This window comes from Eptatretus burgeri, chromosome 8 (assembly GCF_056783735.1).
Source record: "Eptatretus burgeri isolate ZD-2024b chromosome 8, Ebu_testis_v1, whole genome shotgun sequence".
NCBI lineage: Eukaryota > Metazoa > Chordata > Myxini > Myxiniformes > Myxinidae > Eptatretus > Eptatretus burgeri.
The window spans coordinates 62,723,117-62,750,616 of NC_140968.1; the positions used below are offsets into that span (position 1 = coordinate 62,723,117).

General features: G+C 47.0%; 1 long non-coding RNA gene across 1 annotated transcript in view; it reads left to right on the top strand.

The window, feature by feature from the left end:
- Window positions 1-27,500, top strand: part of LOC147021871 (uncharacterized) — a 109,288-nt gene that overhangs the window by 28,211 nt on the left and 53,577 nt on the right. Inside the window, exons 2-3 of the long non-coding RNA XR_015060615.1 lie at window positions 23,405-23,459; window positions 24,023-24,107. This is a non-coding gene — a long non-coding RNA (uncharacterized LOC147021871). The remainder of the gene's footprint in view (window positions 1-23,404; window positions 23,460-24,022; window positions 24,108-27,500) is intronic.

The window sequence follows — 27,500 nt, forward strand, 5'->3', positions numbered from 1 at the left end:
AACAGCAGGTATTAAAATAGCCCATCAGAAATAGATGAAACAAATCAGTTCTTGTTATAGTACCAGACTAAATAAGCAGTGCTTGAAATAGGTTCAAAGTTGCAATTATACAAGAACTAGACAATTCATCGAAATATGAAACACAACTGGCAGGTTCCACATATTGTTAACATTGGAACATCATTCCTTTACTCATTCATTCGTTCAACCCTCTGTTGAAGCGCATTATTCCAAAAGACTGCAATTGCCAATCGGTGAAAGTGGTGAGTGCTTTCGGACATTGCATTCATCTGACACTTCATGCATATTCACAGGAAAATCAAAATGGCATCACCCTTGTGTGCATTCTCACGGTCTATATATCCATTATATCCCACCCTACTTTTCTCTTTCAAACGTAGTAGTTTTGCCTGATTGCAGTTTGTAAAAGGTGCTCGAACAATGTTGCTGCTTTTCATATGGTGATGAAGATTCTCATTCAGCAGACTTGGGATGGAACAAATGAAAAACACAAATCATGAATCTTTATATCGTGTACTGACCACATTATTCTTCGAAAATATGTATGAACGCGTGCGCACACACACACACACACACACACACACACACACACACACACACACACACACACACACACACACACACACACACACACACACACACACACACACACACACACACACACACTGGACATTTTGGAATTTTACATTCAGTACTCATGGATCAATCAAGAGAATTTACTGGCTGTTCTGAAACTTCTATGTGTAATGCATTCTCATATCATACAGGTGAAAAGAGGATAATGGTAATGACGACGACCACAGGGTGCCAATCTTTGGAAAGATTCCATGGGATGTTTAACATTCGACAGAAACCCATGCTGGAACGAGGAGACAGGACAATCAGCGTAGTGTCCTATCCGATGGACATTCCACTCATTCATGCAATGCCCTGTCAACAATTCACCGGTCGGACAGTTTATAGTCTGGTCGGGAATCGAACCCAGGGATAAACAGCTCAGAGGCGATTGTGTGTACCTCCTGTTTGGCTGTCCTGCTCGCCAATGTAATGCCTGTTATTGATCTGCATTGTTGATAATGGCGATTCGTTCTTCTCCCAGAAATATGTTCTGGTTTTTTTTTTAACTATTTCTCTGTTTAATGGTATTTATCAACAAACATATCAGCAAACTATACACCACATAACGCAAATGGCAGAACGTTTACATCATATCTGTTACTTAAAGACTTTACTGCAATTTCATTCCAAATTTATGTTTACCTCCTCCACCGAAGGTGGAAGGAGGTTATGTTTTCACCCTTTTCTGTCTGTTTGTTGAGATGTCTTGGCCTCTTCTCCGTGTGACTATCCTATACATCCTATGTTGGCTGATACCCTGACCATTATTGATATGAAGAGACAGGCGTGACTTCAAGGAAACGTCCCCAAAAAAGAAGTCTCCTTCGAGTTGTCTATCAGGCGAAGGCTCGGAAAGGTATGGGCACCTGGCCGATGAAGCTGAGGAAGGTATTCATCAAAACGACTTTAGATCTGCCTTAGGGTCAATCCAGCACATGCGTATTGGTCGAAATTCAAATTAAAACAAAATCAGCATTCCGATCATGAAGGTAAGCGACACCCCCTGCCATACCAGTGAGGAAACCCTCAACTGCTGGAAAGAACATTTTGAGCAGGCGCTTAACTTTCCCCCTGGTACACACTCCCTCGACTTGGAAAAAGAGGCAACCATAGTTGGCAATGATGTCGCTGTGCGTACGGATCCTCCATCCTTGTCTTACGTCCGCTGCGCAGTGAGGAAACTCAAAAATGGTCGAGATGCTGGGTGTGATAACATCACCGCTGAACTGCTGAAATGTGTGGAGACTCCAATTTGTGACGTAATACACTGGCTTTTTATAAATGTCTGGAATTCTGGGGATGTTCCAGCCGAGTGGAAAAATGGCATAATAATCCCCATCTGCAAAGGCAAAGGCCCCCGTACCAACTGCAGTAGCGATCACCTGATCACCTTGCTGGGTGATCTGCATTGTTGATAATGGCGATTCGTTCTTCTCCCAGAAATATGTTCTGTTTTTTTTTTAACCATTTCTCTGTTTAATGAAATTAATGGAAGTCCCTGGGAAGGTTTTTGCTCATGGTCTCTTGAACCGTATTCACCACCTCCTGCTACAACATAGACACCCCCAGCAATCTGGTTTCACCAGAAACAGGTCTACAACAGATGCCGTACTAGCCCTCCGTATTCTTGCAGAACTTCATCGGGAATTTCAGCATCCCTTTTACTGTGGCGTATATTAACATCAGGGCATCGTTTGACTCTGCTGACCGAACATCCCTCAGGAAGATGCTGAGAGGCAATGGAGTTTCATTATCACTTATCAACCTGATCTGGAACCTCCATGGACATACAACAGCCTGTGTCAGAGTGGACACCGATTTATCATCCCCTTTCCCCACGTCTTCTGAAGTTTGTCAGGGTTGTGTACTTTCTCCCTCCTTCTTCTGCTGTGCCATGGACTGCACAATGTCAAGGTGTACAGATCAGCTTGGAATCAGTGCCAGTAGAGAAATCATCACTGATATACTCCATGCAGACGATGCTGCCCCATTTGTGAGAGACCCTGTTTACTGGCCGGCTGTGTTCAACCACTTTGAATCGGTCGCTAAAAGCCAAAGCCGAAGGCCTCATGGCAAAACACCAAAGTACAGAATGTTGCCATTGGTCCTTCTCCCCTGCCAGTGTCTATCTCTGGTGTAGTTGTGGAGTCAGTGGACAATTTCACCTACCTGGGCTTCAACATTCATTCATCTGGGTACTGTAGCCCTGATGTTCGTAGATGAATCGGCATGGCTCACTCTGTCATGGGGAAACTAGATGCTGTCAAGAAACAGCACCGGATCCTACCTGTTCTCCTCTATAGTTTTGAGACATGGACTCTTTTGAAATAGGACCAAGACACTTTCAAGCTTTCCACATGCGATGTCAACGTCACATCCTTGGGGCACGATGGTATGACCGAGTTTCAAGCAGGACTATTTGTGGGATCACTAGACTCGGCCCCATCACACTCAATATTGCAAAGAGATGCCATTCTCCGTTTGGACACATCCGCCATTTAAATGAACATGTACCGGCTCATATTACCCTGGAATTTACCACTAATCTTTACCATGGTCACCGACCCGATCCAACCTGGTGCCGTCCTCGAGGACTCCCAAGAATTTCTTGGTTACGCCAGTGTACGAACGAGTTTGGCCTTAGCCCACATGAATGTTGGCAGAATGTGGAAGACCGACAGTTGTGGGGGTCGCTAGTTTGGCATGCATATTTGTAGTAGGAGTGTCTGTCTATCTGTTTGTTTGTCTCTTTGTCTGTTTTTGTGCAGGATCTCTCAAAAATTCGTGGACGGATTCGGATGAAATTTAGTGAACTGGTTGGGTGTGTTACGAGGACGAAATGATTAGATTTTGGTGAAGACGCGGATCCGGATCCGACGACTATAACTTTTTATGCGATTCTTCACCATTGAGAGATAGGACCAAAAACGATAGTGTGATATCTCAAAAAGTTGTAGACAGATTCAGACGAAACTTGGTGGACATGTTGGGTGTGTGACGAGGAAGAATTGTTTCAATTTTGGTTAAAATCCGCATCTAATAATTTTTTCAGTGATTCTTCACCATTGAGAGATCGGGTTAAATTGATATATGGCACGATACCTCAAAATGTTGTGGATGGATTCGGATGAATCTTTGTGGACCAGTTGGGTGTGACCATGACAAATTGATTCGATTTTGGTGAATATCCAGATCCGGATACAAGAATTATTTAATTTTAAAAGTGATGCTTCACCATTGAGAGATAGGGCCAAAAACGACATATGGCATGATATTTACCTCCTCCACCGTTTGTCTGTTTGTCTGTCTGTCTATTTGTCAGCACAGAACTTTCGTGTTTTTCTCTGCAATCGCTTGTGGGATTGTGTCTAAATTTTCGTGAATACTCATGTAGAATGTTCTAATGAATAATTATGACGTCAGAGGTCATGTGGCGTGGCACCATGTTGGAAAAACGGAATAACTTTGGACCTCTGTATCGCTGAAACCGCACCAAGGAAAAAATTGAAACGGCACACAGCAAGTACTCCTCATGAGGAATGAGGTTAATTTTTAATGACATCATCAGTGCCCTCGTTATTACGTTATAATTGCATATGTAGAACGCCACATCTGATCAGTATGAAAAATTTTGAAGGTCATCTTGGGATAAAATGGTCCACAGAATTTTTTTTCGTTACGTCATCGGTCACATGAATCAGCAGCCATATTGTTTTATTTTTTTAAACCTTCCCAAATATTCTTCTCTGAAGTGGCTGAACAAATTGAGGCGAAACTTTCCAAGTATGACCGCCTGTCCATGAAGAACAAAAAGTTCACACATATATCATCGGTCACTTGTTTGGCAGCCATATTAGATTTACCCTAAAACCTATAAAGATACACCACTCAAAAGAAGTCCTGGCGAGGGTCTGCAATCTCTGATTGCTCTTTTTCTTGTTCAGAAATGTATTGTCTGATATGTTCTCATGGATCACGCATTGTGTGGTGGAGGTATGTGCTCTACCGAGTGCCCTTCTCGTTTTATAAATTTTTATGCACAAAGTTAAGGCTGATTTAAGAGTGAGGTATCAGAGAGTAGACACACAGACCGTACAACCTGCCTACTCTCTGTCACCTCAGATACAACACATGGATACAAAAAAGGATTAACATAATAGAGAAGAAGAAAGAAGAGGGAAGGAAACAGAAACTGGCAAGTAAATATATTGGAGGGGAGTGGAAGGGGTACGATCGACCAAAATTGAAAAGATCATTGGTATAAATGCAGGATGTCACATGTATGAATCACTTAATGTGGCTGTGCACTCTGCAAACTTGAACCCATGGACAGAAAAGTGGGATTGAACAGACAGAGGAAGGAGTTTTGACAAGTGAGTGAGGTACAAAGGAGTGGAGGTGAACACCGAGCCTGTATTTTGGGAGTTTCACAAGGAAGGACACGTGCAACCTGGATGGAATGGGGAGGGAAGAAGGGATAATAGAGCAGTGGGAGCCAGGCTAAGTGGCAGTAATAAACCGAGGCCCACGACCGGATTTAGGGTTGGCCAGGTAGGGCCATGGCCCCGCCCCCCCCACATTTCGGGGCCCCCCACAATTTCGATGACATTTTGAAAATCCCTTGAAAATGTGCTTCTAAAGTTTTATTGTCGGTGAATGAAGATTGTAAACTCTTTGCAAGGATATCTTTTCAAAATTGTCCGTCATTGTGAGAGTCCTTTTCAAGCTTTGGCTTTTTCAAGCCATTTCTTCCACGATCCACAGAACGGATCCAACGTGGTCAAAAATTCCCGGTGCAAGTCTCGGCCATTGGGGGCCCGCATTCGGATCCTTTTTTTGGATCGATCATCGATGCTTCGGATGGTTGAGCGTGGCCAACTAACTACGGCACTGCCCGCCAGAGCCCAGCAAGCACAGACGGAATACAGAGGTCCAGCCAGAGGAGAGGTGAAAAGGTGAAAGTCGATGTGGTAAAACTAGGCCAGGCCAGCACAGCACATGGCCGGCAGGGGTAGTATTGTACACACTGAAACTGCAGCTGGCAGGGAACGCTGTCAGTACCCTGCTTACTGGCGCGCACAGCACAGTAACACGGTGCGACTTTCTATGTTCCAGGTGTGTGAAACATACTTGTGGTTCGTGATTCTGGTACGTCCCACGTGCACTCTGACAATATCTCGGTTACTCGGTACCTACCAGCTGCAGAAACCACAATGAGCGGCTTCGGTGACGACAGGCACAAATCCAGGGTTCCACGGAAATATGACAGTGGTGCTCAAAAGCGGAAACGTTCCAAGGAAAAAGATGAAAGTCACAAGGCCATCGTCGACAAGACCCGGAAAATCTGAGTTTTTCACTCCTGCACAAACAGGCGATTCTTCCATGACAGAGGCTGGAACACCAACAGAGACAGAACGAGCGGATTTGGCAACGCAACCCCCGCGTCAAGATTCGCCCAACATCTCGGAAGGTTCCACCGATGAAGAACATGCATCAGATGAAGAAGCGAGAAATATACTGACTGATCGTGTACCTGGCTTTGCCAATGACGTTGGATGTTGGCCTCCTGAGCGACTGTCATCAAAGATGATCGACTTCTGGTCATCATGAGATTTGGAGCCCCTGCAGAATTCGACTGGTCCTTTTGATTCATCCATACAGTTCGTTGAAGGTCGGAAACGCTGCTGCTCCAATAATCATTTTTACCGTAGACTACAAAACGAAGAGTCCGTGAAAAGGTCCTGGCTTTGCTTCTCCACATCAACCGGAAAACTGCACTGCATCGCTTGCAAGCTCTTTGGAGGCGCTACTGCCCTGGGCGGGGAAGGATTCAATGATTGGAAGCATGCCAGTCATTCTATCGAGGTGCATGAGCGTTCGCATGTACATTGTGCAAATATCATCTGCTTGTCAGACAGAGCAACATCCGCAGGTCGTGTGGACACTGAACTCGTCAAACAGGTAAGTGATTAGATTGCATCATATTGGAGGGGGGGTGCTGAAATGAAGTGTGAGCGTGATATCGTTTCTCGCTGAGCGTGGTCTGGCATTCCGTGGATCGGATGAAATTGTTGGGTCACGGACGAATGGTAACTAGCTTGGTTTAATGAAATTACTTGTGGAATACGATCCATTTTTGGCGCAGCACATTCAGAAATATGCCAACCAAGGTAGTGGCGAAACCAACTACTTATCATCTATGACATGTGAAGAGTTAGACTCCATCATCGCAAAATCTGTTCTGGATAACATCGTCGCTCATGTGAAAGAGGCAAAATACTTATCTGTGTCAGTCGATTCTACTCCTGCCAGAAGCCACATCGACCAGCTCACAGTTATTCTACAATACTTCGAGAACGAGGCTCCAGTGGAGCGTTTCATGACCTTTCTAAGCAACACAGGACACACTGGACTCCAGCAAGCGACGGCATTACTGGATTTTTTGAAAGCCACTGGATTGGACATCACTAACTGTCGAGGACAATCTTACGATAATGCATCTAATATGAGTGGCCGATACAACGGGATGCAGGGAATGATCCAACAGGAAAACCCTCTCGCAATATTTGTGCCATGTGTGACGCACTCACTGAACTTAGTCGGTCAGTCGGCCATGGGATGCTGTAGACCTGCAGCAGCATTCTTTGAATTCGTGGAACAAGTGTATGTACTTTTTACAGCTTCCACGTCGCGCTACGCCAGATTATTTGACGCCCTGAAAGCCAAAGGTCTGCAAGTACCAAAGTGCCTCAGCGACACTCGCTGGTCAGCTCATTCTGATGCAACCCGAGCTCTTGTCGACGGTTACAGCGAAATCATGGATGTCCTCGATGAAATCGCAAACGATGAACAACTGAATAGTGAAACGAGAAACACCGCCGAGACACTTCACCAAACGATGTGCATGCTCGAGATAGGGTTCTATGCTGGTTTCTGGTCTACTGTCCTTGGTAGATTTGATCATACGAGTAAAACCCTTCAGTCACAAGCTACCGATCTCAACACAGCCGTGCAGCTCCTCAAGTCACTGGCGAGCTTCATGCAGTCATTACGCAATCAGTTTGATACATTCGTTGTTGACGGAGTGGAGCGCTCAGGTACGGAGGAATTCACTCGCGGATTGCGTAGACGAAAGCGTAATGTCCGCCTCGCTCCCTTGGACTACGGACACACTCCAGAAGTAGAACTAGATGCCAAGGAGTCCTTTCGCATCAGTGGATACGTTGCAGTGATCGACGTACTGCTGTCGCAGTTGGAAAAGCATACAAATGCTTACAGCGAGATGAGAAACAGATTTGGATTCCTGCGTGCTCTTGTTCAACTCAAAGTGGAGCAGATTCGAGAGTCATGCTTGAAGCTCGGCGAGCTGTATCGGGAAGATCTATCACCTGACCTCACAGAAGAAATGATTCAGTTTCAAGCCATGATGGAGTCAGAGCCGGACTCGGGCCGTACTGAACTCGAGATGTAGTTTTCTCATCGAGCGAAAACTCATCGATACTTTCCCAAACGTGGAAGTGCTGCTTCGGATTTACCTCTCACTGATGGTGTCGAACTGCTCTGGGGAGCGCTCGTTTTCGAAACTCAAGCTTATCAAGAACCATCTTCGCTCCACGATTGGGCAGCAGAGACTGGTGAATCTGACCATCATTTCAACCGAATCCGATGTGCTCAATTCCATGCAGGTTGACAGTATCATATCCGAGTTCGCTGCCGCGAAGTCGCGCAGGATGCTTGTCCATTGATTAAGGCACCGTGTGTATGTTCATTGATGTGGATGACACTGCCGTATATTTGCGGTCGCTGGAAGTTGGTTATTAATCACCATTTCGGATTTCTCTGGTCCAGAGGGTTTTTAGAAGTTAGATGATTTTTAGTCGAAGTTCGTAGTGTTAGGGCTGTGGAAATTCGCAATACACCATAAAGGTCCCCAGTTCAGTTATGACGCTAAGTTTATGTGCAGATAGGTCCCCCACCGTTGTTTAAAGTGATTTCTTTGAGTTCACCGGGCTGCGACCCTTTGAGATAGCCGTTTTTCTTTATCTATCATTATTTTGAACCACACAACAACCACCACCATCTTCGCCACTACGTCCGCTTCCGAACGGCAAACAAAAGCTCTTGCGGAGCCTATGGGGGTTTTCCCGCCTATTTTCCCTGCGCTTGGTGTGAAGGGAAGAGGGCAGGCAGGCTCGCTGCCGATTGGTGGATGCACGGCATGAGGCGGTCGGAGTGAGGGCACGCCCCTTTTCGAGAAGCTTCTCGAAGGGAGGCGGAGCCAAAAACGGGGTGGGGCAAAGGGCGGAGCCCAGCGCAAAATAAGACGGACCGCACGCGGGCTCTCCCTCTCTCTTGGTGGTCGGGGTCGAGTTCTCCTCTCTTGGTGGTCGGGGTTGAGCTCTCTTCATCTTGGTTCATAATCGCCCCTGTCTCTCTTGGTGGTCATTGGAGGTTCGCTCTTCTTCTTCTTCTTCGTCAAGGGCTGTCTCTCTCTCTCTCTCTCTCTCTCTCTCTCTCTCTCTCTCTCTCTCTCTCTCTCTCTCTCTCTCTCTCTCTCTCTCTCTCTCTCTCTCTCTCTCTCTCTCTCTCTCTCTCTGTCTGTCTGTCTGTCTGTCTGTCTGTCTGTGTGGTCGGGGTCGAGTTCTTCTCTCTTGGTGGTTGGGGTCGAGTTCTTCTCTCTTGGTGGTTGGGGTCGAGCTCTCTTCTTCTTGGTTCATGCTCGCCCTTGTCTCTATTGGTGGTCGGCGGAGGTTCGCTCTTCTTCTTCGTCAAGGGTTCTCTCTCTCTGTTGGTGGTCGGGTCGAGCTCTCTTCCCTTGGCGGTTCGCGCAGCTCGTGTTCAGTTCAGTTCAGTTTGTGGTGGCTGCTCGTCGAGCTCGCAGCTCGTGTTCAGTTCAGTTTGTGGTGGTTCTTCTCCTTCGAGCATCCAGTTCATGAGCTCGGGATTCTTCTTTTCTTGGGACACGGACGGGAGGCGCCACTTTGCCAGCTCGGGCAAGCAAGCCTGCGCACAAGAGAGGAGAGTGCCGGATAGAGTTCACCGACCGTCGCACCATGAGGGTGCAGGTAACCAGCGTCAGTCTCCTGGGCCCATTCGGTCATCCACGGCCCACGGCCATAAAGGTTTACGAACCCCGTCTACCCCCTTGCCTATGAGGGGGTCATTTATTTTGTTCTGTGTGAATGATGTGGCGCCGTGTCCGTAAGTTGAACCTGTTTAAGTGACTGTACACTATAAGGCATATTCGGTGGTATTGCTTTTGTTTCCATGCTTTTTCTGTATATTGCATGACTGCCTTGGCTGTACATACGTGCTGTAAAAATGAATGTGCTTTGTTTGAATGTATCCCGTTCGTCGTGTCCTATTTCCCCTTTGAAAGTGCCATCTTGCATCGTGGAATGAGTCGTGGGTTTTGAACGCCCGAGTAAAGAAGAATCACTGAACCGTCGAGGTCAGCGATAACACCGCTCGGTTATCCCTGTAGCACGGAACAAACCGCTTAAGCGGTTCGTGTCCTAAGCCGACCTGCGGCGTGGTGCAACCCCTCGGTAGGTTACCCACGCGGGTATTTAGGTATATCGACATTCGGCGATTCACCCTATTTCGCGCGGGTGGAATGCGGACTGTATTGTGGTGAGGTTAAACCCCCACCCGTGACTGACTCCTGGCGGTAGTTTCAGGAGGGTCACGACTGAATTGTCTGTCCGGTGGGCGACGCGGCCGATCGTACGCCAGGTGGGCTAGAATTTGTAACACTGGTGTCCGGGAGTGGGATTCGAATCCATCCCGCCTCCAACTAAATTCACGGAATCGGATCAAGGGTGAGTGAAGCGACCCTCTGTGTTCCCCAAATTATGAGCATTTAAATTATTCCGCGAAATAAGATGGCTTTTCAAGGCGAACGGGTGCCGGGTGGCATAGGTATGTCTTATAATGTAGGATACATGGCCCAGGACAGTTCTTTTTGTAATTATAATCCATGGGGGAGCACACCCTCATTTTCTGAGCATGGACTTTGCCGGCAAAAGGAGTCGCACGATGGTGGCATGATCGCACCTCAGCGCAACACGGAGCGGGCTGTTATTAATGCCATTGGGCCACTTGACACGAGCCAGCTCATAACAATTTTGCTGGCAGAAATGAAAAAAAATGCGCGCGATTTGATGGATTGCATGGATGCGCACACGAAGGCATTCAGGAGCGATATGCAAAGCCTGCAGGCGGGCATAATGGCATTTTCGTGCAGCGAAGCTCGGACAATGGTGTGCAAAATGGCGGCGCCACGTGTTGGAGCGAACGAGCTGGGAGGGAGTGCAACGGCTGTCCGGCCCGCGATGGAAGCGGGGGAGGACAAAATAAGACGGGAGATAGACCGAGTCAAGAATGAATTAAATAATACGGAGAAAACAGAGACGAAGATCCAGGAAGAAACTAATATACATGAGGTGACTGAGTTGGCAGAGACATGGGAGATAGAGGGTGAATTAGACGGGGTTAAGGATGAGCACACACACATTGAGGTAGTGGAGGACAATGGGGACGAGCTGGTGGACTGTTTCGTGGCCCGGTACAAGCAGCCGGATAGCCTCCTTCAGGAACGGAGGGAGACGCTATGCTCCCTTGAAGCTGATCGCGACCAGGTGGGTTCGGTCGTGTCAAGCGTGGTAGAGGGGGCGACTGCTGCGAACGGGTGCGCGCCAAGCTTGGGGGTATGGAGGCCCCAGGAACCCTTGTGGTGGTTACGAGTGTGGTCCCAGTGTGTGTGGTGTCAAAATGTGTGTATACGAGCATGGCAAAATGTGTGCTGCAACGCGCACATAGCGTGGGTGCAAGGGCATGTGAGAGCGACCACGTGTGTGACAGAGACCCCGTGTGTGGATGAGACCCCGAGTGGGAGTGAAACCCCGTGTGTGAGTGGTGTGGTTGCGAGTGTGCCGAAGTGCGTGCTTCCCAGCATGCCATGCATGAGTGAAGTGGTGTGTGTGACGGAGACCTCGTGCGTGAGTGGAACCACGTGTGCGCCAGAAAGGGCACGTGTGAGTGAAGAACGGTGTGTGAGAGGGACAGCGTGTGTGAGGTCGCTGTACGCAAGGGAGATGACGGTCGGCATGCGCGAACATGTAACCGCATGTCCCGGTGTGAATGTAATGACATGGAGTGTGTGCGTGGAATGGCGACGGAGACGGCGACAGATAAAGGACAGAGGCCGGTTAGCGGCCGTAGCTGGATTGGGGACTGCCCCGGGTTTGCCCGGCGGCGAGCGCGAGGTTCGTGCCGTGCTGCGCACGAGGCCGCCACGTGCGCGCTTGCGGGAGTGAAACCCGGTCCGTAAACGCCAGCGGTGGATGTTGCCGATCCCGCGGACGGACAAAAGGTAGGCTGAATTACGGATTTGGACTGGATGGGTTCTCCACGCAAGCGTGTTTGTGTAAAGCTCCGACGACAGAGCACATGTGTTTGCGTGGGGAACCCCTCGAAATGCGAGGTTTGCTTTGTAATGCGCAGGGTGACGTCATGGCTGCACGTATGGTTGGAATCCAGCAGGAGGGTGAATCCCTGCCGGATGGTGCCGTCCAGGAGGGACGAGGTACAAGGTGCGCGAACAGCTGCCATGACGTCACGCAGAATGAGCGCAGGTTGCGAGTTGCCGCGCTAGGCGCGCGCATTAAAAAAAAATGCAAGCCTCGCTTCGGGTGAACAGAATTCCCAGGCAAGGGGCGGAAGACCCCCTTGCCAGGGCACTGGATACCACTAGTTAGGGGGATGGGTTAGTGATAGTTAGACCAGTCTCATGAGGCAGGGGTAAATCCTCATGGGGCCCATGAAATGGATTAGTCAGAGGGATTCAGTTTAGATTTTGGATGGTAGATGGGAAAGGTATATTATTTGGAGACAAAGGCAAACTTTGGATGTGTAGAGGGGACGTAGCTTTGCTACGTAGTGTTAAAAGGACGTGCTGTCATGTAAGGGATGACGAGGGAGCACGAGTTAGTTAGGGGATTAGCAAGCAGGATGGCAGTGATCAGTGATGTGTGAGTTGTGAAAGGAAACATGATGAGTGAGTGAGGCCAGCAGGTTTGAGTGTATGGAGTGAATGGGGAATGCATGGTGTGATGAGTGATTGGGGGGAGGAGTGATTCCCGCCCAAGGGACTCCGGGGTCAAAGTAATGTTAGTTAGGGGGTAAGTAAAATTGACAAAAATGGAGGTCGTTTTGCTGTTGGTGGGAGTGTAGGCTCGAAACCCATTTGGAGGGGTGCAGGAGCCCTGTTGACAGGCTGGGAGCATGGCTACGAACGGTGAGTATCGCTGAGTGGGTAGCCCGGGCACCGGGCTAGTCGGCCGCGGTAGGCCAAGGGCCTACGGGGTGCCGGGATAGTGTAGTGGGCACGGTAGCGCCCGTATGATGCGGGGGCCAGGGGCGCCATATGCCACGGGGGCAGTGTACTGGACACGGGCGACCCTCGGAAAGTGGCCCGGGGCGCCAGCCTGCCACGTGAGCATTTCAGGGGAGTTGACATGGAGGGCACTCCCCGGTGTTTTGGGAGCTGGTAGGCTCGGAGGGAGTGTAGTGCCCGGGGGTGCCATCGTCGGAGAATCGACGGAGGGTAGTTCCTGCCAAGGGAGCCACGCGTCCCAGCCATGAGACCGTGTGAGGGCACAGAAGGAAAATTGGTGGGCATGGCCCGAAATTTGAGAGGACACCAACACAGGCGATGGGAATCTTGGTTGTTAGAACCGATAGTTTAAGCGAGAGAGGCTTGTTGAAAGCCCTGGGGTAGTTTAAGAGTTAATGGTTAGGGTAGATAGGAAGTGTACCCCTCTGCACCATCCATCCCTTCCCTCTCGTTGTGGGCCGCTGGACCCACTTTGGGTTGAGATCGCTGAAATCTGAGGAGGCCATTCGGACGCTTTGTTGGGCATCGACACAGGACGCTAGCTCTCCCTTATTCCCCTCTGGGAAGGGAACGTCGGGGATGGGAGTAGGCGAGGAGACGATAGGTTAGCCGAACAAGGACGATAAAGGGGGTTAGGAGACGAAATTATAGAAGGGAAGTAAAAATAAAAATAAAAACAAAAAAAATAAATTGGGGCTAAATTGGTTTTGATAAATTAAGGGGGTGGGTATGGACAGAGACAGGCAAAGGCGATAGGTTGGGAGGGAGATAGTAGGGTAAGTCCGAGCCCACCTTCCGAGTGGCCAGCACCACAGCACTCCCTCCACCAACCTCCATTCCAAGGCAAGGTGCCGGTCCTTCATCTGCCGGCTGTGTTTGCTACGAGGCCTGTGTCAGCCGGATCGTCTGCCGGCTGTTTTTGCTTCAAGGCCTGTGCCGGTCACTTCATCTGCCGGCTGTTTGCGACAACGGCCTTGCCATGCCACGCCTTGTCTGCCTGCCTTTGCCTTGGCCCATGCCTGCTGCCCTCGTTCATCTTGCCCCGTTCTGTTTTGCATTACTCCCCCCCCCCCCGTTCATTACCATGTGCGCCAGGTTCATCACGCAAGCTGCAAGGACTGCCCTGGACGCAGCTGCAACACGGGACTGCACTGGCGGCCCGTGCACCGGTTGTGACTTTTGCTCTTTTCTCCACAGAGTCCATAGATCCTGGGCCATGGTTTCGTGTTAAATTTGTAAGGATAAGATGTAATTGTAAATGTGTTTTGCACCCCCGGCATGTGAGTCTTAGCGCCGGCAATTTATTGAAGTCGTCTGTATGAGTGGGTTTGTTTCGTTAGTTACTCAGCTCGTAGGTTATTTATTTTGGGGACACGAATACACTGAATGTCGCATTCAGGGATCCGAAGGTAAATCGTACTCGTGGAGAACTTACACATAATGGTACATGAAAAGTTGATGACTTGGGACGAGTCTAAAAAAAGGGAGGGGTAGTGTTTCGGCTGTGGAAATTCGCAATACACCATAAAAGTCCCCAGCTCAGTTATGACGCTAAGTTTATGTGCAGATAGGTCCCCACCGTTGTTTAAAGGTTTTTCTTCATGTTCACTGGGCTGTGACCCTTTGAGATAGCCGTTTTTCTTTATCTATCGTTATTTGAACCACACAACAACCACCACCATCTTCGCCACTACGTCCGCTTCCGAACGGCAAACAAAAGCTCTTTCGGAGCCTGTGGGGTTTTTCCCGCCTATTTTCCCTGCGCTTGGTGTGAAGGAAAGGGGGCAGGGAAGCTCGCTGCCGATTGGTGGATGCACGGCGTGAGGTGGTTGGAGTGAGGACACGCCCCTTTTCGAGAAGCTTCTCAAAAGGAAGCGGAGCCGAAAACGGGGTGGGGCAAAGGGAGGAGCCCAGCGCAAAATAAGGCAGACCGCACGCGGGCTCTCCCTCTCTCTTGGTGGTCGGGGTCAAGTTCTCCTCTCTTGGTGTTCGGGGTCAAGCTCTTTTCTTCTTGGTTCATGCTCGCCCCTGTCTCTCTTGGTGGTCGTCGCAGGTTCGCTCTTCTTCTTCTTCATCAAGGACTCTCTCTCTCTCTCTCTCTCTCTCTCTCTCTCTCTCTCTCTCTCTCTCTCTCTCTCTCTCTCTCTCTCTCTCTCTCTCTCTCTCTCTCTCTCTCTCTCTCTCTTTCTCTCTTTGTCTTTTTCTTTCTTTCTCTCTTTCTGTCTTTCTCTCTTTCTCTCTTTCTCTCTTTCTCTCTTTCTCTCTTTCTCTCTTTCTCTCTTTCTCTCTCTTTCTCTCTCTTTCTCTCTCTTTCTCTCTCTTTCTCTCTTTCTCTCTTTCTCTCTTTCTCTCTTTCTCTCTTTCTCTCTTTCTCTCTTTCTCTCTTTCTCTCTTTCTCTCTTTCTCTCTTTCTCTCTTTCTCTCTCTTGGTGGTCGGGGTCGAGCTCTCTTCTCTTGGCGGTTCGCGCAGCTCGTGTTCAGTTCAGTTTGTGGTGGCTGCTCGTCGAGCTCGCAGCTCGTGTTCAGTTCAGTTCGTAGTGATTCTTCTCCTTCGAGCAGCTAGTTTGTGAGCTCAGGCTTCTTCTTTTCTTGGGACACGGACGGGAGGTGCTGCTTTACCAGCTCGGGCGCGCAAGCCTGCGCACACGAGAGGAGAGTGCCGGAGAGAGCTCGCCGACCATCGCACCACGAGGGTGCAGCTAACCAGCGTCGGTCTCGTGGGCCCATTCGGTCATCCACGGCCCACGGCCATAAAGGTTTACGTACCCCGTCTACCCCCTTGCCTATGAGGGGGTCATTTCTTTTGTTCAGTATGAATGATGTGGCGCCGTGTCCGTAAGTAGAACCTGTTTAAGTGACTGTACACTATAAGCATATTCGGTGGTATTGCTTTTGTTTCTATGCTTTTTCTGTATATTGCATGACTGCCTTGGCTGTACATACGTGCTGTATTAATAAATGTGCTTTGTTTGAATGTATCCCGTTCGTCGTGTCCTATTTCCCCTTTGAAAGTGCCATCTTGCATCGTGGAATGAGTAGTGGGTTTTGAACGCCCGAGTAAAGAAGAATCACAACTGTCGAGGTCGGCGATAACACCGCTCGGTTATCCCTGTAGCACGGAATGAACCGCTTCAGCGGTTCGTGTCCTCAGCCGACCTGTGGCATGGTGCAACCCCTTGGTAGGTTACCCGCGCGGGTATTTAGGTATATCGACATTCGGCGATTCACCCTATTTCACGTGGTAGAATGCGGACTGGGTTGTGGTGAGGTTAAACCCCCACCCGTGACTGGCTCCTGGCGGTAGTTTTAGGAGAGTCACGACTGAATTGTCCGTCCGGTGGGCGACGCGGCTGCCATTAGAGGTACGCGGCCGATCGTACGCCAGGCGGGCCAGAATTTGTAACAGTAGTATGATTAATGACAGCGCGTCATTTGTTATTTTCTTATATTGGTCCATCTCTATCTCTTACTCTTGCAGCAACAGCATTTTTGTGATTTGATTTTAGAATGAGCTCAGAGATCAGTCATCATCTCATAGATAAGTCACCAGCCATATCAATAACAATCTGTCCATCTTGTCATATTGTCAGATTTAATTGTAATTTGTGAACATGTATGCCAAATCATTCCTGATCAGGATCTGCCAAATCTATAGATACAAGTTCAGTTGTTGATGAAAAAGCAGTTATAATTTAAGTTGTTGATTAATCTCCAAATTTGGGGGCCCCCCCACAATCATTGTGCCCACGGCCCCCCACATGGTAAATCCGGCCCTGCCGAGGCCACCAACCTGACAGTGATGAGAAAGCTGCACATGCCTGTGCTTTTGCTTCCTTTTGAGATATGCCATCAAGGTTGAGAGCATTTTGTGTCACAGCATCCAGGTGTGACAATTGTATCAGAGTCAGGGAAAGGGTGCCAGTCTATGTGGGAGAGCTTTGTTCTTCACAGAGTAAGTCACATCTGCGAATGTGAGATGTTCTGATTTACCAAGAAAGGACATGGCACAACAGAGGATGCTCACTCGGTATGTAGCTGGCATTGGAAGCCAGCTTTGATACAAGTCAGCTTTGTAGCTCATACATGGTCTTTCCAGGAGAGCTCAGAGCTGATGATGAGGCCAATAAATTTGAAAGAATTTCTTGCAATGGATGATTTGGACATTAAGAAGTGAGTCAGTTTAATCATCCACTTGGAGAGAAATAATTAGAACATGAGAATTTCCTTTGTTGAAGGATGTGCTCCCAGTGTTAGACCAGTGTCTTGTCTTTTCCTGGTGAGCAGATTGGAAAACCACAGCTGCCAGGCTACTGGTGGAACATGGAATTGTATGGTATAATGTAGTCATCTTAAAAGAGGAAAACAGGGTTTTCCAGAGCTTTAGAGAGATCAATCATGTGTCATAGGAACAGGATCATTAATGTCAAAAAAGGTTCAAGGCTAACTTGGGGTACTCCAGTCTCTTGGGAGAGAGAGGAGAGGATTCTGTTGCGTGCTACCTGCTGACTGCACGAAGGGAGGCAATCAGCCAACTATAAAAGGTGACCTTGTATTTCACAGGCAAAAAGCTTGGCAAGGAGAGCAGGGTGACCAACTTCATCAAATGTCCGAGATATGTTCAGAGACACGGCCCTGACCTTTTTCTTTAGATTCGGGGCCTCCGTTCATTGTTGAGAGAGAAACAGCAGCATAATCAAAGTTGAGTGGCCCGAACGGAATAAAAGCTGATGGTCAGAGATCAGGTCATATGAGAAAACGTAAAACCTGATGTTGGCTGCAATCGTGGATTCAGCAATTTTGCTTATAGGTAGAAGGAAAAAAGGAGTGAAGCTGAGCCTGTGGTTGAGAGAGTCTGTTTTTGTACCATTCTTATGTATTGAAGTGATCTTGGCTATCTTTGAAGCAAGTGGGTGGTGGCAGAAGGTGAAGGGCAGGCAGAAGAGAGCAGACAGATAACTAGCGAGAACAGCAGAAGAAGATTTAAGCAAATGGGCACTTAAATACCTTCTTGGCTTATTGTTGAGGCAGAGGCTGCAGAGTCAAGGCTGGCAAGAGCTTTCTCAAATACCTTATTGAGTAAAAAGGTCACAGTATCCAGGAGGCATTGGGTATGAGAGGATAATGTCTGCATTAAACCTGTGCTGCTCTCATTATTGTACTTCCTCTATTGTTATCAGGAAACGAGAACGAGGGAGTTGACACAAACCGAAAATATTTCCAGCTTTCAGCATCGTCTGCAGGTCAGAGGGGCCAAGCATGGATGGCGAGAGGCCAAGATAATGACTGCATCTTCCTCTGCATCTACCCTATCCCCCCAACCCATGGCCGCCCTCTAGGGTCATGGGCCGACAAGCAGGGTGAACGACCCCAATCGTTCCCTTTGCCCATTCGCCTCGAGCGCCTGCGTGACGCCATAGTGGCGTGCGCCGGGTAAATAGGCCTCTTCCCTCAGGAAGGAGACTCTTGTTGAACCCCCTCCTCCCTTCCCCCCTCGCTTCCACCCAACCTCCACCACACTCATTCACAAGGCTTGGCGCCAATAGTTATTCACACTCCTTCGATCATCGTAATAATAATAATAATTCATGTTATTTGTAATATTAGTTTGGTGGTTGTGGCTCATATGAACATGTACCCAATTTTTCATCATTTCACTGACTTGGCCAGACATCGATGTGCCAACACCGAAAGGTGTTCATATTCTGTTGTTCTGCCCAAAGGCAGGTTCACTTCTGCTGAAGCAGTTTCTTGACAAGGTGGTTATACTGGGTGGTTTGCCATTGCCTTCCCAGCAGTAGTTAGGACAGAAATTTGTAATTTGGTCATGGTGCCAGCAATAGCTCGCCTGCTCTTTAGGAAGGACACCGTGGGGTCTTAAACATCCACCAACTAATCCTGGCAGATGAGACACCCAGTTGAATGTCCATCCGAGGGAGGGTACACACATTGATGAACCATCCTGCCTGTGAAACACCGGTATGACAGTTTATAGCTGAATCAGGATGTGAATCCAGGCTAGACAACTTAGAGGTGAGTGTGCGTACCTCTCGGCCATCCCGTCAACCCATTGAAAGGTAGACAAACAAATAAAACCCTTCGTTCAGAGCAAAACATGAGAATCGAAGCCACATCATTGAGGAGAAGGCAATATAAGGCTTGATCTACTCCACCACCAAGAGGCTGAAACAACAACACCAAAAACAATTAAACAAACACCAACATAGAGAATCCGTTAATAATATTATTATAAGTCATTCAGATGGAATCCAGAGAAGCTTGAAGCAAACCACGTGACAAGGTTCATTACAAATAACGACTGGTTGGATGAACGACTTACAAAAGACAAAAATTCATTTCCTGATTTGTGAATTAATTTCAACTGTTGCTGGCATTCACGTTGTGCACAAAAGCTGTCAATTAAATGCTCACTTGTTGGATAATGTAAACATTGATGGCATTACCATTAAATCACACTCCTTCGATCATCGTAAGAATAATAATTCATTTTATTTGTAATATTAGTTTGGTGGTTGTGGCTCATATAAACATGTCCCCAATTTTTCATCATTTCACTGACTTGGCCAGACATCGATGTGCCAACACCAAATGGTGTTCGCATTCTGTTGTTCTGCCCGAAGGCAGGTTCCCTTTGCCCATTCGCAAAAGTTGTGGATTTTATCTTGTTGTTGTGGGTATGCAATCTTGATTTTGATGTTGGTGGCATGTGGATAGGCACACCAGTGATGATCTAGTCCAGGTTGATGATATAGCATACCCTGTCCAGGAGTGTGTTCCATCACCAATCAGCTTGCTATCGCTTGCCAAGCCAGTCATTCCTTATCAACCAACGAGCGTTCCACAAGCTGATTGGTGATGGAACATACCGCAGGGTATCGGTGCCGCTGTAGTTGTTTCTCGGCTGGGCCAAGGAAATATGCTGGGTGGTATGCCCTTGCCTTTCCAGTAGTATAATCGGCACAGGAATTTGGCCAATACGTGTTGGTAATAACTCACCTACTCTTCATTGAAAGACAACAAAACATCTCAACCGTCCAGCAGCAAACACCAGTGGAAGGGACAACCAGCTTAACGTCCATCTCCTGCCGACGAAGTCTCTCATGCTCAAACGGCTCGCATCACTCAAGAACAGTGGCCCGTCCCAACTGATGTCCGTGCTCGCTGGTTCGCTGCCACCCCACATCTTTGTGCAGTAGTTTTATGGAAGGGATTTTTTTTGAAGGGGCTTTGTGATCTCCACATACTTGGGTATAAACTTCAGGTAGAAATTTGTAGTACCCAGGGTCGATGCTAACTCCTTCGCGATGGATGGACGAGGAAGAGCTCATGCCGTTTTGATATTGTACTGCGTATGCTTCACTCGTGCGGTTGTCACGCAGTTCTTGAGGACGTCAATCGCTGATGCTTCAGGCGTACACTTCTCCTCGTTAAGAGTCAGATTATGCTCTGCTAGTTGTGACAGCACAATATTCAACTACTGATCATGTTCCACTTTGTCCTTTCCATGGACAATGATGTCATCGAGCAGGTTGAATATCCCCTCGGTGCCTGAGAGAAGAGAAGAGATGATCTTCTGAAATGTGCTTTTGGCGGATCTCAGTCCATATGGAATTCTGCAATTCTGGAACACACCATCTTGAGACACGAATGCGGTGCCATGTTGACTGTGCTTCGCGAGAGGTACCTAAAGGCTAGCTTCTCCTCATATCGAGATTATTGAATACTGTCAAACCATGGAATGAAGCAAATCGTTCTTCGTTGGTTGGAACAGGGTATTTGTCAAGAATAATGGCTTTATTCACTGACTTGAGATCAACACAGCCTCAACTCTCCATTCCTGCTTCATGCAATGACTATATAGGTTAGACACCCAATGATATGAATAGATGCACTCAATGATGCTCTCAGATTGAAGGTGTTTCATTTCTCTGGAATCTTCATCATGAACAGCAAAAGGCAGATGTCTCCAGCCTTGAGACGCTGCCAGAACTGAAGGGTCCATGCGAGGGGTATGACAGTACAGTATGCCCATTACACTGCACCAAACCACTGAACAGGGAAGGGTACAAATGCTTGATTTTGATGTTGGTGGCATGTGTATAGGCACACCAGTTTAAAATTTGAACAGTTACTACACCGTTTTAATAGTGCAGGGCACTGGGCTTTAGCTCCATGGATCCTTCTACAGTTCTGGCATGGTTTGATCGGCTGTTGAGAAACTGGTTGATGATCGGTCTGGTGCTTGGGTCTGACATTAACCCATTCCACCTGGGCAGCCTGAACCGGTGCCACCTGTTGCTCCCCTAAAACTGAGCTTGAGGGACTGGGAGACACCCTGTTAATCAGCTTTGAGTCCGTCATAGCTGATTCTATCTGGATGGCAAGGATTGCAGCCTTCTCTAATGTGAGCTTCTCATATTCCATAAGCAAGCGGCATTCCCTAATGCAGGGAATCTCGATCAACTGATTTCATCGATGAGGAATGTCAAATTACAAGCAACTGTAAGTTCACTGAAAGTAGCAACATACTATTTTTACTGGCTCCACAATTCTCTTGACCACAGTGCTGAAATTTATAACTTTCGGTCATTGCACTTTTTTCAGTCCAAAGTACGTTTAAAGTGCACTCACCACGTTTTCATGTGTGGAGGTATCTGCAGTCAGCTATGTGAAAAAATCCTCTGCCCTTCTGCACCAAGACAGTGGAGGAGATTTGCCCACTTATGTTGGCTCATGACGCTATCGCTGTCTGATCCGACAGCGGCAAGGTACGTTTTGAAATTCGAAATCCAGCGATTCCATAGCAAATGTTGTTCACCTCGAATGGTGATGGGACCAGGAAATGCAGATTACCCATTCTTGTCACCTAACTTGGTGTATTAACTGCATAACAACAAGGAATCTCAGACACAATTCCATTTCATTCCATTGGGACCATACTCCATACAGAGCCTCGGTGCTGCCAAAGCAGTCTCCTTGTCTATTAGGCACAATCCTGGATGGGTCGCCACTCCGACGCAGGATACTCGAATGGCTCAGACACAATCTTTATCCACATATGTTCCTTTTATCCAAAGATGGTTCTCATAGCCTCTCACACTCAATCGGTTCTCACGTCACTCAGGAAAAGCACCCCACCTCCCGACTGACCATAGGTTTACAAATACAACATAGGTGATTGAAAATGCAAAAGTGAAAGTAGCACCAGAGGTTCAGGTTGATGGCCAAATATAGCTGGAATTAGAAATTAAGATGTTTGGGCCTTTCCATGATGCGGACTGCACTCGGCCTGCTCGAGGTCAGTCATGATCATGTATAAAAGCACAACGTTAATGATCTGTGTTTGAGGAAGTGTACCTTGTCTTGTGTTTGCAGGAACTCCTCCCAGTTACCTGCAGAAACAACATACGGTGACATTTCAATCAGCATTTCGTTTCAGATTATTTAGTCTTAGTCTGTAATGGTGTAATTATGAAGTTTTTTTTTTTTTTTCATTGTCCTTGACTAAGTTATATACAATATGTTGTACTGAACTAGCTAGACGATCAAATAGCTGGAATTGGACAGTGATGTTTGGAAGCAACTGGGGTTTTGGGTTGAGCAGAAGCCACATCGTCCTTTCACCTCTTCGGAACAACATAACGCAAGAGCAATTTCCACGGATTATCAAATAATAATAATAAAAAAACGAACAATCATCAACATCTACCGGACATTCTGCAGGCATACAAACAGTAATACAAACAATATACTCAAAATAAAGTCCAAGGAACATGAAAAAACATAAGCACAATTTAAAAAAAAACATTTTTTTTGGACTTTTATGTGTTTTCGTTTTATGCCTTTTATGTGTTTTCGTACAAATTATAAATAGTTAAGGATTAAAAAATATAAAAACGTCGGTGTTTCTTCTTCTGTTGTGAGTGTCTCGGTCTGAGAACTATATGAATGCCTCTCATCTATGCTTCAAGAAACCCCAAAAAAATTTATATTCATCATTTCTCTCAGATAGCTTTTAATGCCCCCATGAAGGTTCAAGACCACAAGGTCTTGTATTCGGCCTCTCAGGCTTATCTCAAACCTTCAGAGCCTGTTTTGAGGTCCACGTGCCAGAAGGGAGAAAGTGGGTCAGGGATTAGGTGGTAAAGGTCCAACATAATGGTGGCTGCAGGAAACGGAGGCTAAGCAGCTGCCTCAGGCTGCGGAAATGGCCAATCTCCACGGATCCTTCCCACAATGCCTTCTTCGAGGCAAACAGGAGGGTGGAGGGTCGATGCTTTGAAACGTTCTTGTATTTTCCTTACTTGCCACCATGTCCACCACCACCCCACCCTCATTTTTCTCTTGCAGCATTCCCATCAAGCTCTGGCAAAATGGCGTAACTGCAAGTGGCTGCGGCAGGAAGGTATCAATTGCAACAGTCCGGATACGCGGATGCCAAAGCTAGCTCAACAACACTTAGTGTCAGGCTGTGAACTAGGCCTACACGTGGTTGTCGGTGGTGTTATTTACATGTCAGCTCGGTCACGTTTATTTTATCGAAAAATAAGCATAATTATTATTCTTCACATGAGGTGTTCAAAATATATATATATATATATATATATATATATATATATATATATATATATATATATATATATATATATATATATATTAGTGCACAATCTGCTTAACTGCTATCTCACACATTCCTGCCAAAATATACTCGTACCGCCAAGGTTACAATGTCTCATAGCAGTCACAAATTGGCTTTCCATTGGTCAACACATAGTCACCCCTCGACATTTATCTACTGATTTTGGAGCCAAATCATGCAAGACCTGTGTTCTATGAAACCCTTAAAGCTGGTGTTGTGGGTGAAGCACTTGATATTTTGCCTGTCTTCCCTCACCCATAATTACCTCTGCCACCAAAGGTGAAGGGGGTTATGTTTTCACCTCTCCCTGGCTCTTTGTCTGTGTGCAGGATATCTCAAAAAGTTGCGGATGGATTCGGAAGAAACTTGGAGGACAGGTTGGGTGTGTGACCATGAGGAAGTGGATGGACTTCGGTGAATATCTGAATCCGGATCTAGATACGAGATTTATTTAATTTTCATGTGTATCGTCACCATTGAGTGATAGGGTCAAAAACGATATATAGCATGATATTTCAACAAGCTCAAATGAGATAAGATCCTCGTCCTCTTAATGATGACGTCATAAAAACGAATATGACGTCATTGTGATGTATCAGGTTTGCGATAAATTATCTGTGCTAATGCCCGGCTTCATTCCCGCAAACAAAATTCAAACAGCTTGCCTAGTTTCGGAGATAATGGTATAGGCGATTTCCATTAGCGACGATATTATGACGTAAACTTTTTTCTCGGAAGCATTTCCAAAATCGGAGATGGTTACTGTCTGCGCGTGGCCTTTCTGCACATACATGGCAAGTTTCACGAAGATCCGATGAAAATTCTGGGTTGTGAAACAAAAAATGTCAAAAAATAGGAATGACGTCATAAAAATTGATATGACGTCATAGTGATGTATCATATGTGCGGTAATTCATCTCTGATAATGCCCTGTTCGATTCCTGCAAACAGAATTCAAAAAACTTGCCTAGTTTCGGAGATAATTTTTTAGGCGATTTTCTTTAGCGGGGATATTTTGACGTCATAACTTTTTTTTCTCGGAGGATTTTCAAAATCGGAGATGGTTACTGTCTGCGCAGGGTATTTATACATGCATATATATATATATATATATATATATATATATATATATATATATATATATATATATATATATATATATATATATATATATATATATATATATATATATATATATGCCAAGTTTCAGGAAGTTTTGATGAAAACTGTAGGCTGTGAAACAAAAAAAAGTCCACAAGAAGAAGATGAACAACAACGTGAGTAAGACTTAGACATCCTCCACGAGGATCTAAAAATGTATTGGGCCAGATATGTTCTCTTCGTTGAGGAATTAAGTGGCGGAGGTATTCACTCTACCGAGTGCCCTTCTCGCGATACAATTGAATCATTGCTCTCATCGCCCTTAACAGTGGTGATGCCAAAGGATTATGGCAAAACGTTGTACACCTTCTGAATGTGCACGGTTTAGCTTGGTGAAATATTTGACCAAGATTAATGACCAAACACCATTTAACATTGGATTCAGGCCTGCATGGCATTCCTGTCCAAGCGTGTATCTCATGATGCCAGGGTCAAAGGTTCTAACCTTTGGTCAAAAAAGGTTCAAAGGTTATTGTCAGCACCAGGGGGGTGGTTTCGTGCAAAAGTTGGAAAGTCGTGAAACAGATCAAGAGCGGGTGTTAGCTGATAAAGGCTTGTGGGAGCCACAATTGGATGGGGAAAGATTGGGTGAGATATTGCAGGAGCAGCTGCACACTTGGGACACCACCATCAATGGAGAAGAGATATAACCAAAAGTTTCTGTTAATCTCAAAGGTGATGTGAATGGTTTTGTTGAGACCTTGCTGGGGATGACTGACTCGTACGAAGTTGGGTTGGACTTGCAGCACTTTGACATTGGGAATGTTACTGAACAGGGTTGAGCAGATTTGGCAGAGCCAATGTTTGAACCACCTGCAGGACATGCAGAGGAGGAGAGTTGCAGTGACTGTGACGTCCTGTTGGATGAGTGGGAGACTCCTCTTGAATTAGACCAGAGTGAGTCAAGTGCAGGCTTGGAAGAGAAACAGATCCACATTTGCATCATAGGCACTCACCAAGAACAAGGTGCCAACACCTTCTGGAATGTTCCAGACACTTTTTCCCTTTCCAGCAACTCTGTTCTCAGCATGAAGTTCTCCAATTTGCTCCACAAGCTTTTGCATGATGGACACGCCAATGTTCCGCAGGATTCCTCACTTCAAGTTACTCGATCAAAGGAATTTGGTCGAGTGTGGAATCACCATCATGACCGTTCTGGTTGGCTTATGGCCATCCACATCATGTTGATCATAAAGAAAGTTGACTTCCACATTGGGTGGTCGGTTTTTCCATCTGGCTTGGCGGTGATGGACGGGGAGCTTGGCACTGTGGGAGAGAGAGTGTCACTGGCACCGTTTTTCAGCTGACAGTGGAGCTGTTTGCCATATGGACGGTAGGTTCAGCCGTTTTGAGCAGGTTTTGCATCTTTGGATCTACCGTGCACTATCTCTGTGACACAGGCTGGAGAGTGTCGTCTGGCACCTCTCACCCAAGTCATACCAGATCCAATTCTCTGTGTCTCCTGTCTCACGGAGGTGCAATTGTGGTACGATGGGGAGCAAGAACCGGACACGAGGGCCTCTTCGCGGGCTAAGCATTGAGTCCAGTTGTGGTGATTCCAGGTGAGGACGAGTTAAAACCAGAGCCAGAACCACAGACTTTGTTGATTCCAGAACCCAGCATTACTGAAGGACCCGATGAAAAAGATCTGCTGATAGAGATCTTACGCTAGGAGATCAGAGCGTTGTGTGCTGAACTGCAGTCCCCCAAGAGCGACGCCCAGAAGGTGATGAAGAAACATGAGTGGGAAGAAAGTTGTAGCTGGGATAAATGCCAACAGAAAGAACAGGAGCAGGCATACCACCAACTGTGACAGCAGGTTGAGGAGCAGGGAATTTGAGCAGAGAAGCTGGAGCAAGAACTGTTTGGGGACAAAACACATCTCAACTCATGCCAACTTTCATCACAGGCAACCAAGCAGTCGAGCATAACAGCCCACAGTCAGGTGATGGTGTTTGCGTTAACCATGGTGGCTGTTTGTCTGGCTTTTGTCTATCGTGGATGGTGGAGTTCAGTTGCCAGCTTCCATGCGTGCCTGGAAGTTGTCCTCATGCTGGTTGTGGGTTGGCTGGTTATGGCCTTATTCCGCCCTCAGCCTGGCGCACCCAGGAAATGCAGCTTTTGCTGGGTCCCCTGGGCTTTGGGAATGTCTGCCTGGATTATGTCTGTGGCTATGGTTTTTCATGGAGGAGGATGTAGGCATCGATTGGGAAAGGATGAGAGAGTAATGGGTTTCCCAGACCTTGGAGGGGGATGCAGGCTTCTGGGATTGGATGAGAGAAATTTGAGGCTACCAGATCCTGGAGGGGGGGGGGTGCAGGCAGAGATCCTGCTGCCTCTCGCAAGAATGTTTGCAGACACAATTCTTGTGGCTCATTTGATTCTCTGATATCTCATCAAGGTTGTGCTTGAAGTCTACAAGTGCAACCAATCATTAGCCAGGGTGCTGCTCTACAATATTTTGGAATAATAGGGAAATTTAGAAGAAGAATAAAAAGAGTTTGGAACATAGGGAGATTGAAAGCAACGAATCCACAAGGGTGGATTGGAAGGGTGCGAAGGACCTTAGAAGGGGTGGATGACACTCTTGGACCTGACCAACCTGTGCCGACTTGCATTTAGGGTAAAGTGCCTTGGTGTTTACTG